Source organism: Chinchilla lanigera, unplaced genomic scaffold, assembly GCF_000276665.1.
Source record: "Chinchilla lanigera isolate Chin_1 unplaced genomic scaffold, ChiLan1.0 scaffold00060, whole genome shotgun sequence".
Taxonomy (NCBI): Eukaryota; Metazoa; Chordata; class Mammalia; order Rodentia; family Chinchillidae; genus Chinchilla; species Chinchilla lanigera.
In genome coordinates, this window is record NW_004955461.1 from 3,037,730 (window position 1) to 3,048,666 (window position 10,937).

General features: G+C 45.4%; 1 long non-coding RNA gene across 2 annotated transcripts; it reads left to right on the forward strand.

Annotated features, from left to right (window-relative positions):
• Positions 1-439: 439 nt before the first annotated feature.
• On the forward strand, positions 440-9,999 carry LOC106150026. Of its 2 annotated transcripts, XR_001236554.1 has the most exons (6): positions 440-509; positions 682-813; positions 2,591-2,813; positions 4,297-4,354; positions 6,315-6,443; positions 9,872-9,999. It is a non-coding gene; the product is annotated as an uncharacterized LOC106150026 (long non-coding RNA). The 2 variants fall into 2 exon arrangements; XR_001236553.1 differs by lacking the exon at positions 6,315-6,443.
• The last annotated feature ends 938 nt before the right edge of the window (positions 10,000-10,937 follow it).

Sequence of the window (10,937 nt, forward strand, 5' to 3'; positions counted from 1 at the left end):
ACCATTGCATAATGTAAGGTGGACCCAGTTTTTCAACTGTGCTCAAATTCTCTTTGTTCTGTGAAATACGATATTGACTTTGGAAAGTGATTTGGCAGTATTACATGATGGCAACTTTATTCCTAATTACAATCCCCAGAGAAGGCTCATGTGCAAAGGAAAAATGTGGTATTTGTAATAATATGAAACTACTAAACTAGGTGTCCATCCACAGGACAATGGGCAGGTGGACTCATACAAAGTCTTCTGGGGAGATCAAAGTAAATCAATTAGAAGTAAACATAGTGAGTACAGATGTATCCTGAAGCACAATGGTAAGCATAAAATGCAGTGCAAAGAAGAACTGTAGTATGATGTCATAATTAATGTTGCATACTCCCCCATGGGACCCCAGGAGATAGTAGAAGGTTTACCCACGTGGAATTCTAAAGAGAAGGAAAGGAGGGTGTCATTCATGGGGATGGCAGGGGTGGTGGATTATTTAATGGCCACAAATTCTTCCTATCCTAGTATGTTGCCTCACTTTAATGGTCTTTCCATCCAGAGGAGGGATCTGTTTTCGCACCCTTTCTAGTCTGGATTGACCTCGTAACTTGTTTTGATGAATAGATTATGGCACAAATGACTTGAGGTGAATTCTAGAGGCCTTGAAATTTCTTCTCTCTCTTTGGAATGCCTCAGATGTCCCAGAATAAAGTCTGCGGCAGCCTACTGAAGGCCACTTGAAGAGGCAGCCAGCACCGACCAGGATGAGCTGGCACTGATCCACGATGAGTGGGTCTGACCCCATCCACACTGAGCAGAACTGCCCAGGTAAGCTCCACTCAGATTATCAACATACGGAACTGTGAGTGAAGAGGTGGTCATTGCTTGTAGCCAGCAAATTTTGCCCTGGTCTGTTAGGAGCATATTATCAGCATAGAATAATTTAGGAATCAGCAAGAGGTTCTGAGGTCTCCAGGAACTAGCAAGATAGGTGTTTCCTGGGGGAAGGGAAGACGTCAGAGGAATGACTGCCACGTGGGCTCCAGAGCCACAGCATCACAGCACGGACAGGACGGAAGTATTCCAATCCCTCTCTCCTGCTTTTCTGTCTCTTGGCTGAGCCCAATGAGAATCAGAAAGCAAGGGAATCTGGAAGCTGCCATTCATTGGGTCCAGGACTTGGGTAGGGTGGGGGCCAAACAGAATAACCATGTACTTCAGACTGTTGGGAATGTTTAAGGGCATGAGAAACCTGAACTCAAGCTGGAAATCACCTCTGGGAAGAGAACATTTCTACGTGAAGTAGGCTGGTGGGTACGTGAGTTTTCACTATGGTATCATCCTTTCTGTGTGTGCAAAACCAGTCACATTTGAAGAGAATCTAAGCAGCACTGAGTCCCAAAGTGAGTGAACTTGGATATGTGTTACCTCCCCAAGGAATGTGGGGCAAAGAGTGAACACAGTGGCTGCCGTGCGGGGGATTTTGAAGCAGGTGGAAAGGGAAATCATTAAGCACAGTCCTCCCCTCTATCAGGCGTGCTCTCACACAAACACACACACACACACACACAGAGGGACACACACTTACACACTCACAGACACGCATGTGCACAGCTTCCTCAGAAGGCCGCTTTCCCTGCAGGCCTGGCTCCCCCTCAGTGCTATGGGCCTTTGCAGACATGAAATCAGGATACACAAACAGAAAAGTGGTATTTTACTTGGGTTAAGAGCAGGTCTTGCCACCTACCTTCTGCCTGTGCTGTGACATGCACTACCTATATGATATCTTTTAAAATTCCAGCGTCTTTATCCAAAAAATGGGAATAAAAACAGTCCCTTTCCCTTGGCATGTTGTTAGGACCAGTGAGATAAAGCGTGTGCGTGCTCAATATTGAGCGTTGGTGGTTGATAGGAGCAACCCAGGAGACGGGCTTTCAGAATAAAGGGCCTGTTTTCCTCTTGGAAGGTGACCACTACGGAGAGCCGGGGATAGCAGTGATGGACCCCAAAGGGATTTTATGAGATTCTTCTCAAGGGCACTCAGCAGCGTGGGTGCAGTGATACCGGCACAATGTGTGCCCGGTCCTCCAGGCTCTGTGGCAAAAGCTCGGGACTTGGGATCAAACCCGAACCAGATCCCTGGTGATGCTGCTTAGCAACTGTGTGACCTTGGGCAAGTCACTCACCTTCTCAGATCCTGTCCGCTAAGGTCCATCTCAGAGGGCTGTAAGTAGTAACGTACTGTCCAGGGCTCTGAACTCAAATGCCTGCAGAGGTCAGGCCCTTTGGCCTGGGGAGAACAGTGGGGCTGAGGACCCTAGAGAGGCTTAGGGTGTGTCTGTGCCCTGAAAAAGCTGTCAAACTCAAGCAGAAATGTAAAAGAGCATTGTAAGTCAAAATAACACCGCTAGCCAGGTGTGGTGGTACACGCCTATAATCCCAGTACTCTGGGAGGCTGAGGCAGGAGGATTGTTGTGAGTTCGCGACCAGTCTGGGTGATAAAGTGAGCTCAAGGTCAGCCTGAACTGCAAAGTGAGACCCTGTCTCAAAATGACAAAACAAACAAACAAACAAACAAAAATAACATTACTTCCTGTATCCCCAGGCCAGCTGCTCTTGCCTCCTGAGCCCCCAGGCGACCAAACAAATGAATGCAATCCTGTTGGTGACAAATAAATACTAGCTGCTGGGTTTCCTCATTTGTGAAGTGGAGATAATACTGTCCTTCAGATGTCCTTCTCACAGTGTCAGGGACAATACAGCGAATTATAAAGACTGAAAAGATGGAACGTTTTTTACACATGCAAGAATATTATAAACTCTTAAAGGTGATAAATGTTGATATTTTATCATGCAAATATTAATTTGTCTTAAACATATGCCTATATTCAAGAGTTTTCATAGGTTTCCAGCTAGTTCTGGTGGTTCTCAGTGCAGCAGGTAAAAGTGACAGGAGGAGAAGGCAGGGTCCTGCTGCAGAAGTCCTCAGCTCTCCCTGCTATTGCCTCCAAGGCCCCAAGTCCCCCAAGGTTTAAAAACATGTCCACAAGCTCTTTGGTATTTGTCACTTCTCAAATTGGAAATGAATTATTTTTCTCTGTGTGCAAGGGAAAAGACTTCCCTCTTGGACTTATCTATAACCAATGGGAAACGGCAGAGGTAATCACAAGTGACTTCTTAGCTAGATCATGACTAAAGACATGTGAGCAGCTGATTATGTAGAGGCCTGTGTGGCTGGTGGCAGCAAATACCTGCTGACAGCCACCATACAATGAAGTTTCTGCCCACCTTCTGTGCCAGGGAGACTTCTGGGAAATGGATCCCACTACCTAGGAGACCTTAGGAAGCCTGTGATGTCAGCTGACATCTTGGCTGCAAGCTCAAGCAGCACTTTGAGCCATAACCACCAGAGAAGTCCCACTCTGACTCCTGACCCACAATACCTGAGATAATTAATGCTCATTGTTCTTGGGCTCTAAGATTTGCAGTAATTTATTATGCAGCAAGAAATAATGAATATCCTAATCCTCACTTGTCCTTGGGGAATGCATTCAGGACTCCTAGTGATACACAAAACCATAGATTGCACCAAACCCTATGCATACTATGTATATATACTTCAGATAATGGTTTTTTCCCTTTAAGTAAAAAACATTCACCTTTGCATTTAAAGGAGCACTTTATAGCTTCTCTTTGGCACATCTGATTTGTCAGCAGCACTATTCTTGTGCTTTGGGGCCATTATTAAATAAAGTAAGAATTACTGAATGTGTCAGTTGATTGGACAACAGAGCTAATGAAGTGACTAGTGGGAGGGTAGCACCTACAGCAAGGGTGTGGTGCACACAGGGATGATTCACATCCCAGGGTTCATCATGCTACTCAAAACAGCACATGACTTAAAGCATAAGAATCATTTATTTCTCGATTTTCCTTTTGATATTTTTGGGCTGTGGCTGATTGCAGGTAACTGAACCTACAGAAAGCAGAAGGTGCGGGGGTGTGGGGTGGCTGTTCCGTACCAGAAGTAAGGGGAAAGGAAAGAGTTCTGTTTAGGCTTGCTAGGCACCTGGCCCTATGCCAACTTCTTTTGCAAAGCTGTGCACAGAAATTAAATCCTTTCAACCACACCATGAGACTGAGAGACCCACTGCTGAGCCCAGGCACTATCGAGTTCCAGACTGAAGCCTGTCACCTGTGCCTCGAAGAAGATCCCAGGGTGTCATGGCAGGTCAGCGAGCTTTGCTCAGCTCTCTGTTTGTTAGGCTTTCCCTTGTTCTTCCTCATCTGTCCTTCTTTTCCTCTTTGCAGCTGAGAATGAAGACACAAAATGATTCCTGCATACTGCTTGTCCAAAGGAATGTTTAAGGTGAAAGAGTGTGTCTGAGGCTGACTATTTTTTTTTTCATATCCCCCAGAGTACCTGGCATAGGTGGGAGCCCCAGCCAGGATCTATGGAGATTGATAGTAGTGTTTTTCGAATTCAGCTGTCAAAGCCAGGGCAATCATCCTGCCTCCTGCCTGGAAAGTGATTTACAATTTTCCTCTTTGGTGGCATGCGAAGGCAAACAGGCACTTCTGTTTCCATGGAGAACCCACTCTTCCCTATCAGGATGGTGGCCAGCCCTCCCTCCTTCCTTTCCTTCCTCCTCTTTTTCTGTCCTTATTTCTTCTCTCTTCCTTCCTCCCTTCCTTTCCTTCCACCCTCCTGCTCTCTTTTCTATCTTCCTTCCTCCCTCCTTGCTTTGTATTTCTCTCCCTCCTTCCTTTGCCTCAATTTCTCCTGCCCTTTCCCATGCCCACTGGGCTTCCTGCCAGCCACAGAGCACAACCATAGGTCTTTCCCCTAAAAGGGCAATGCTGTGCCCCCAAGCTTCTATGGAGAGGTTCTCAGAATCCCTTGAGGGCTAAGCAATTCCATCCTAGATCCCTGGTCTGTTTTCTTCCTAGCAGGTTGTTTCTCAGAGCTCAGAGAGGTAGGGAAGTCCTGGGAGGCTGTGTGGTGGTCTTAGTTCTGCCATAGCCACGTGTCTGTGTCATGGTTGTCAGCCCTAATTTCCTCTCAGTTTCTTCACCTGAAAACTCTCAATCCCTGTCCCACAGCTATCATGAGAAGGTACGGAGAGGGACAGACAGAGTCTTCCGGATGGCCCCCAGGCCACTCAGCTGACCCTGCCTTCTGGCACAGCACCTTGGTTAGAAGCTCTTGATGAAGGACAGGATGCTCCCAGAACCAAAATTAGGGTGTCCTTTAGGGGCTGACTGCTCTGTAGAATCCCGAGAAGACCTGCCATGGGCCTGGCACCCCATGGGACCACCTTTTATACTCTCATTAACATAGCTTTAGCAGCACCGATAACCATAAAGAGCTGAGTATTTGGAACAAATTGGAAAAGCAAATACGTCTCAGAATGGGCGTGTGTTGCCTTTGAGTAGCTCCAACAGTGTGCCTCTTTGTGTGTTTGTGTGTATGTGTCTTTGTCACTTTTCTCTGGGACAAGACACCCCACAACTTACAGGAGGGCAGGTTTTCTTTCAGCTTACGTTTTCAGTCCATAGTTTGCTGGGCCCAAGGCAGGACAGCATTGTCGAGGGGAGCAGTAGAGGAAAAGCCGCTCCCCTCATGATGGACAGGAAGCAGAACGCGAAGGGAGGGGTCCAGAGGGAGCTCTACCCTTCCAGGCCACACCCCCAGTGACCACCTCTTCCAGCAGTGTCCCACCTCCTAACATCAAGTCAGCTGTGTTGCCCCCACAATGCAATTCACTTTCTAAAAGCCCTTTGTGTACATGAGGCTACATGTACATGAGGCTATGTGACCATGAGGATTTTTTGGGGGACACCCAGATAGAAACCATAGCAGTGTGAGTATGTATCTGTGTGTGTGTGTGTGTGTGTGCCCTTCATGGGTGTGTGCACAGACACTTCAGACAACAGTCCTTTATTTTGTGTCTGGCCTGCGGCTTCAGGGATAGTATGTGAACCTTCACTATCTGGTTAAAGCATTCAGATGCTTAACTCTGAGATGATGAACCAGTCTGGGAACTCAGCATCCTAAATAGAAGCTCCTTGGTCCCAACCTTGGCTAGCTAGGAAGTGAGATCTCTGCAGTAAAACAGATCCATGTTCCTTTGGCTGCCTGCTCTGAAGTGAGGCCTGGAGTCAGGAAGGGAAGCCCAGGTGTATCTGTGTTTCCAGAACCTAAGCATGGTTTTCACCTGTGTTTTATTTTGGATAATTATATGCGTATTTTTACTTTGTTCCAGCTAAATATATGGTGCTGTTTCTTTGCAGTCCTTCCTCCTTCTCTGTTTCTGTCTCCCATACAGAATGAGCACTTTGTGTTGGACCCTGTTACGATTTAGTTCTGAAATGTTCTCCCAAAGTCTCCCACTCAGAGGTGGGGCTTTTGGAAGGCGATTGGATAGTGCTATACTCAATAGTGGATTAATCCATTGGTAAGTCTGTGGCTGAATGTGCTCATTGGGAGATGAGGCCTGGGTGTGACCCGGAAGGGCGCATGTATCCTTGTTCTTGGCTCCTCCCTTCTTTCTGCTGCTTCCTGTCGACCATCACTTGAGCAACTCTGCTCTGACAGGCACTTCCACCACTCTGTCTCTGCCTTGAAACCTGCCAACCATGGACTGCACACAAAGCGTGTACCAAAGCAACCCTCTGCTCCTTTGAATTGAAGGTGTTGGGTATTTTGTCTGAGGGATGGGAAAGTGATGAATACAGGTCCTCTTCTCTGTGCAAAGGACACAGAGATGATTCAGACATCGCAGTTGGCTGTGAGAAACTTCCAGCCTCTTTAGGTAGGGAAGATAAGCTAAGCAGAAACTACAGAACACAGTCCTAGAGGGGTCACAGGACAGAAGGAAGGCCATGGCCTTCTAGGGCAATTGATAGAGCAGGTGTCAGAAGATGCTGCATAAGAACAGCTGCAGTTTTTCTGCAGGTTGTACTTTGAGGAGCAGGACAGACCCTTCTTCTCATTTTCTGAAGACTGTAAGAAGTCATACAGTTCCTTTGAGATATGACTGAGCTGTGTGTTATTTTCACAGCTGGGTACTAGAAAGACAAGCAGGGCCAGACAAGAGAGGATCAGGAGGTGGCCCCTCACTTGCTGTTGTTTGCCAATTCATTTCCTCAGTGGGGAAGGAGTGAGAGTGGAGGAGCTGGGCAGTCGCTGACCTCCTACTGTATCTCAGTGGACTTGAGACGTCATATCACTTAGTCCTTGTCAACAGCTCTGTAGCATGTTGTTTAATCCCATTTTATAACCAAAGAGACTTGAGACTTGGGTTATGTAGCTTGCCCAAACAAAGAGCAGGAATTTGAACTACACTTCATGTGGCTTCATTATCAAGTCTGTGCTGTCTTATTCAAAACCCCACTGCCTTCAAAAATCTTCTATAGGGATTATAGCATTATGACCAATGGACTGCTTGTCAAGGATCATAAACTTGGAATTCAATAGAAAGTAACTATTATCCCAGAAAAAAAAAAGAAAAACCTTGAAGCTTGTCCTTTTGAAAACGTAGCATGCTCTGGTAAGGTGGCTATTAATATCAAGATTGCAAGCTTGTTCTTTGGGAAAACCAGGGTGTTGCTCATTTACATACTGCTTTGCATTCATTTGCATTCTTTCCCCCCATGCAAAATCAAACACAGCTAATTGGTGCAACCTTGTTACAATGAGAAGCAGGCCCAGCCTTCTGTGCCAGGGCAGATGGAGCTCAGAACAGGGATTAAAAAAACCCAAAGGCAGTCAAGTCCTGGATTGGACACACAGGGAGAGTTGAGAGAGAAACACACACCCTGAATGAAAAGCAGGGGAGCCGAGCATCATTATGTTTCCAATAGTGTCCCTTTGAAGTAGTTATTGCAGAGTGGAGGTGCAGGGAGAGGAGAGAGAAAGAGAAATCAAAGGAGGTGGTCAGACTGTGCCTCAGGCAGGATTTTGTAGGAGAATTGGCACAGGATTTGGAGCCAAACAATCTGAGACAAAGTTGATCTTGGAGTTCAGCTTTGTCACTCATAAACTGTGACACCTTGCACTTTGTGGACTTACAAGGATTAAATGGGGGGAAATAGATAGGGATGTACTCTACAAATGTTAAAGTGCAATACATAGGAGGGGCTCTGGGCTGTTACTGTGGAAGGCAGCACCAGGTCCTGCTGGGGCCTTAAGGCCCTCAGCCTCCTGGCAGGGTCTGGCCCCAGATGTATACACACAGGTATGATGAACATCTAACATACACCTAACGTGGCTAAGACCATCACAGTCATTGTTTCATTGACTGATTCCCATGACCACTCTACGAACTATTTATTATGACCCCATCTTACAGATGTTACTACTACAAAAACACGCTTGCCAAGTGCACCAGATAGCTGCTGCCAAAATTTAGAACCTTCTCCCTCCTGAACAGTTACGGTGACATTTGTGCTTTATGTCCCCCCACTCCCTTTTCCATCCTCTGTGAAGACTATGGCCTTTCTGTGAATCGACTTTTTAAATTGCATGTCGTTTCATCGTGATCATTTTTATTTGGCCTTGGCTTATTCCGTTGTCATTTGAGGATCCCTTTTTTTGTAATTGGTGATTGTAGTGGTTCTCTAATATTTCGCCTCCAAGTTCCATGGCTCAGGATGGTCCATTCTACAAAAGGCAGATCCGACCTACCAGAGCAGACTACCCCATTGTTCACCAATTTTGCTGCATCACGTAGGGTTAAGACCATGCTTCCCTACCCCGTAGATACACCACCCTGCTTGCTGTAACTAGCTGGCTTGATGTCTCCAACAAAATGTAAATGGAAGTAATGGAGGCCATCACCCGGCAGAAGACAGCATGTGGTATGACGTAGTCAGTATTTCCTCCTGACCTGATGATAACTGGTGTTGTAGACAGGGTCTGCTCTATAGCCAGACCTCGAGTGAGGACGGGGGAAACAGCCAGGGACAGCTGGTAATGGGAAGTCAGCTGAGTAAGAAGTAAATGTCTGTTATTGCAAACCTTCAAAGATGTGTTACAGGCTTATCACCTTGCCTTTTCTGCTTGAAATATTCACTCTCTCTTCACACAGTGAGATTAGTTCTCGAGGATGGCCCTTCTCTTAAATTCTGGGGGCACGTTACAGAACTGACTATAGTTATTATTGTAGTTGTCAAGATGCTTATCCCAATGTCACTGTCATTACTCAGGATATTTTGTACTTCCATTTTTAAAATTGCTGTAAAACTGTAGAAGTCATATTGCTACTATTGATGATAGTGCATGCTTTACAAGATTATTTTATTCATCTTGACAAAAGCCATATGAGGTAAGTGGTCTGCATTTCTCATTTCCAGAAAAGAAAAGAGGAGCTCAGAAATGTTCAGTAATGCATTCATGATCACACAGCCAAGGAGAGGGTCGAGATTTAAATCAGCATTCCTCTCAGGCACAGACCCTAATCGTATTACTTTCTGATCATATGTTTCCCCTTCAAACTGGATATTAACAGGCTAAGTCACACACTTTATTCATCAGAGATGGCTGAAAATATTTTGTCTGCTTATGAAAAACAGAATAATTATGAAACAGTGAAAATAGCATTAAACCTGATACTAGGTGTGGTGTCAGCTTGTAGATGTTTCTTATAACCTTAGATTATATCTTTTTCCTCTTTGCACCTTGGGATTTTAATCTGGGGAATGGAGCAATTTTCCTCAGGCTGTATAATCTGAGGATCTTCACTTGACCCCCTAGAAATATATGGAAAATATCTGATGTTAATAGGGACCTATAATATTCATCTAGCAGAAGTCTGTAATCCTCTCAAAAATGAAGAATTCTAATTCTTTGATCTATTGACTACGACATATTATCTCCCCATAGGTGGATTTGGAGGAGAGGAGAACTTCATCTGACTAAATGGCAGTTGAGATTTGAAGGGTGAGTGTCAGATTTATCAAAGAAGAACTGGAAAGCAAGCTGCATCATTTCATTAAAGATCATTAAAAATGTTTCTGCCACACATTTCTTTGGTTCTTTCTTGCTTACTCTGCAGAGAAGCTGTCCTTTGTCTCCTCAGCCAGCGACTGTGTCATTAGTTATGGCTATTGGTCATTTCCTGTCTCATTCAGCCAAATAATCATATTATTTTGACTGGGATGAGAATGGGTACTGAGCTGTGAACCGGCGGATACACTTCCTTGAATGTGGGAGGAAAGGAAAACAATGCAGAGGAAAAACACTCACGGAGCTTGTGTTATGCCCTAGCTTTTCTGTCGGCATTTAATTCACCCACTGAATCACACACATTCATTTTCAACCAGTAATTACAGGCACCTCTGATACGCTGGTCACTGTTTGAGGTACTGGAAATACAGAAATGCACACATCAGAAAAGAACAAGTGGGAAAGCTAGAGTATGTTTACAAAAATAACTACAAATACATGTTAGTGAAATATATACATCACAGCAGGATAGTAAGGTGTCCTGTACAGTATAATGTTCATATTAGATGATTATAGACATAAAATAAGCTTCATAATGGTGGTGGATTGACAACTGGTGGTCAATTTATAACACCCAGCTGAACTGAGTAAGCTTGGTGCTGGGTGTGGGAGGCCCACCTGGGGATTGTTGCCAGCAGCATAGGAGGCGGAATAGGAGAAGAAGTGAGGCTATTGGGAGCTGGTAGAGGCTGTTGGGAGCTGAGAGAAGCTGTTGAGTGCTGTTAGAAGCTGTAAGGAGTTGTTGATTCTCGTGGAGGAGCTCGTCATGCTGGTTTGCCTGATGAACTCAGCTATTCTCATCATCCAAGGAGCTTGGGACCTTGTTGTCCTGAGAATGGCTTCAGTTCACTTTGGGGGAGCTCTGGTCCTCACTTTGAGCATTGCTTCCTGGCTCTGGAGGGAAAGATGGTGCAATGCTCAGTCTCCTGGAGAAGCTTGTTGC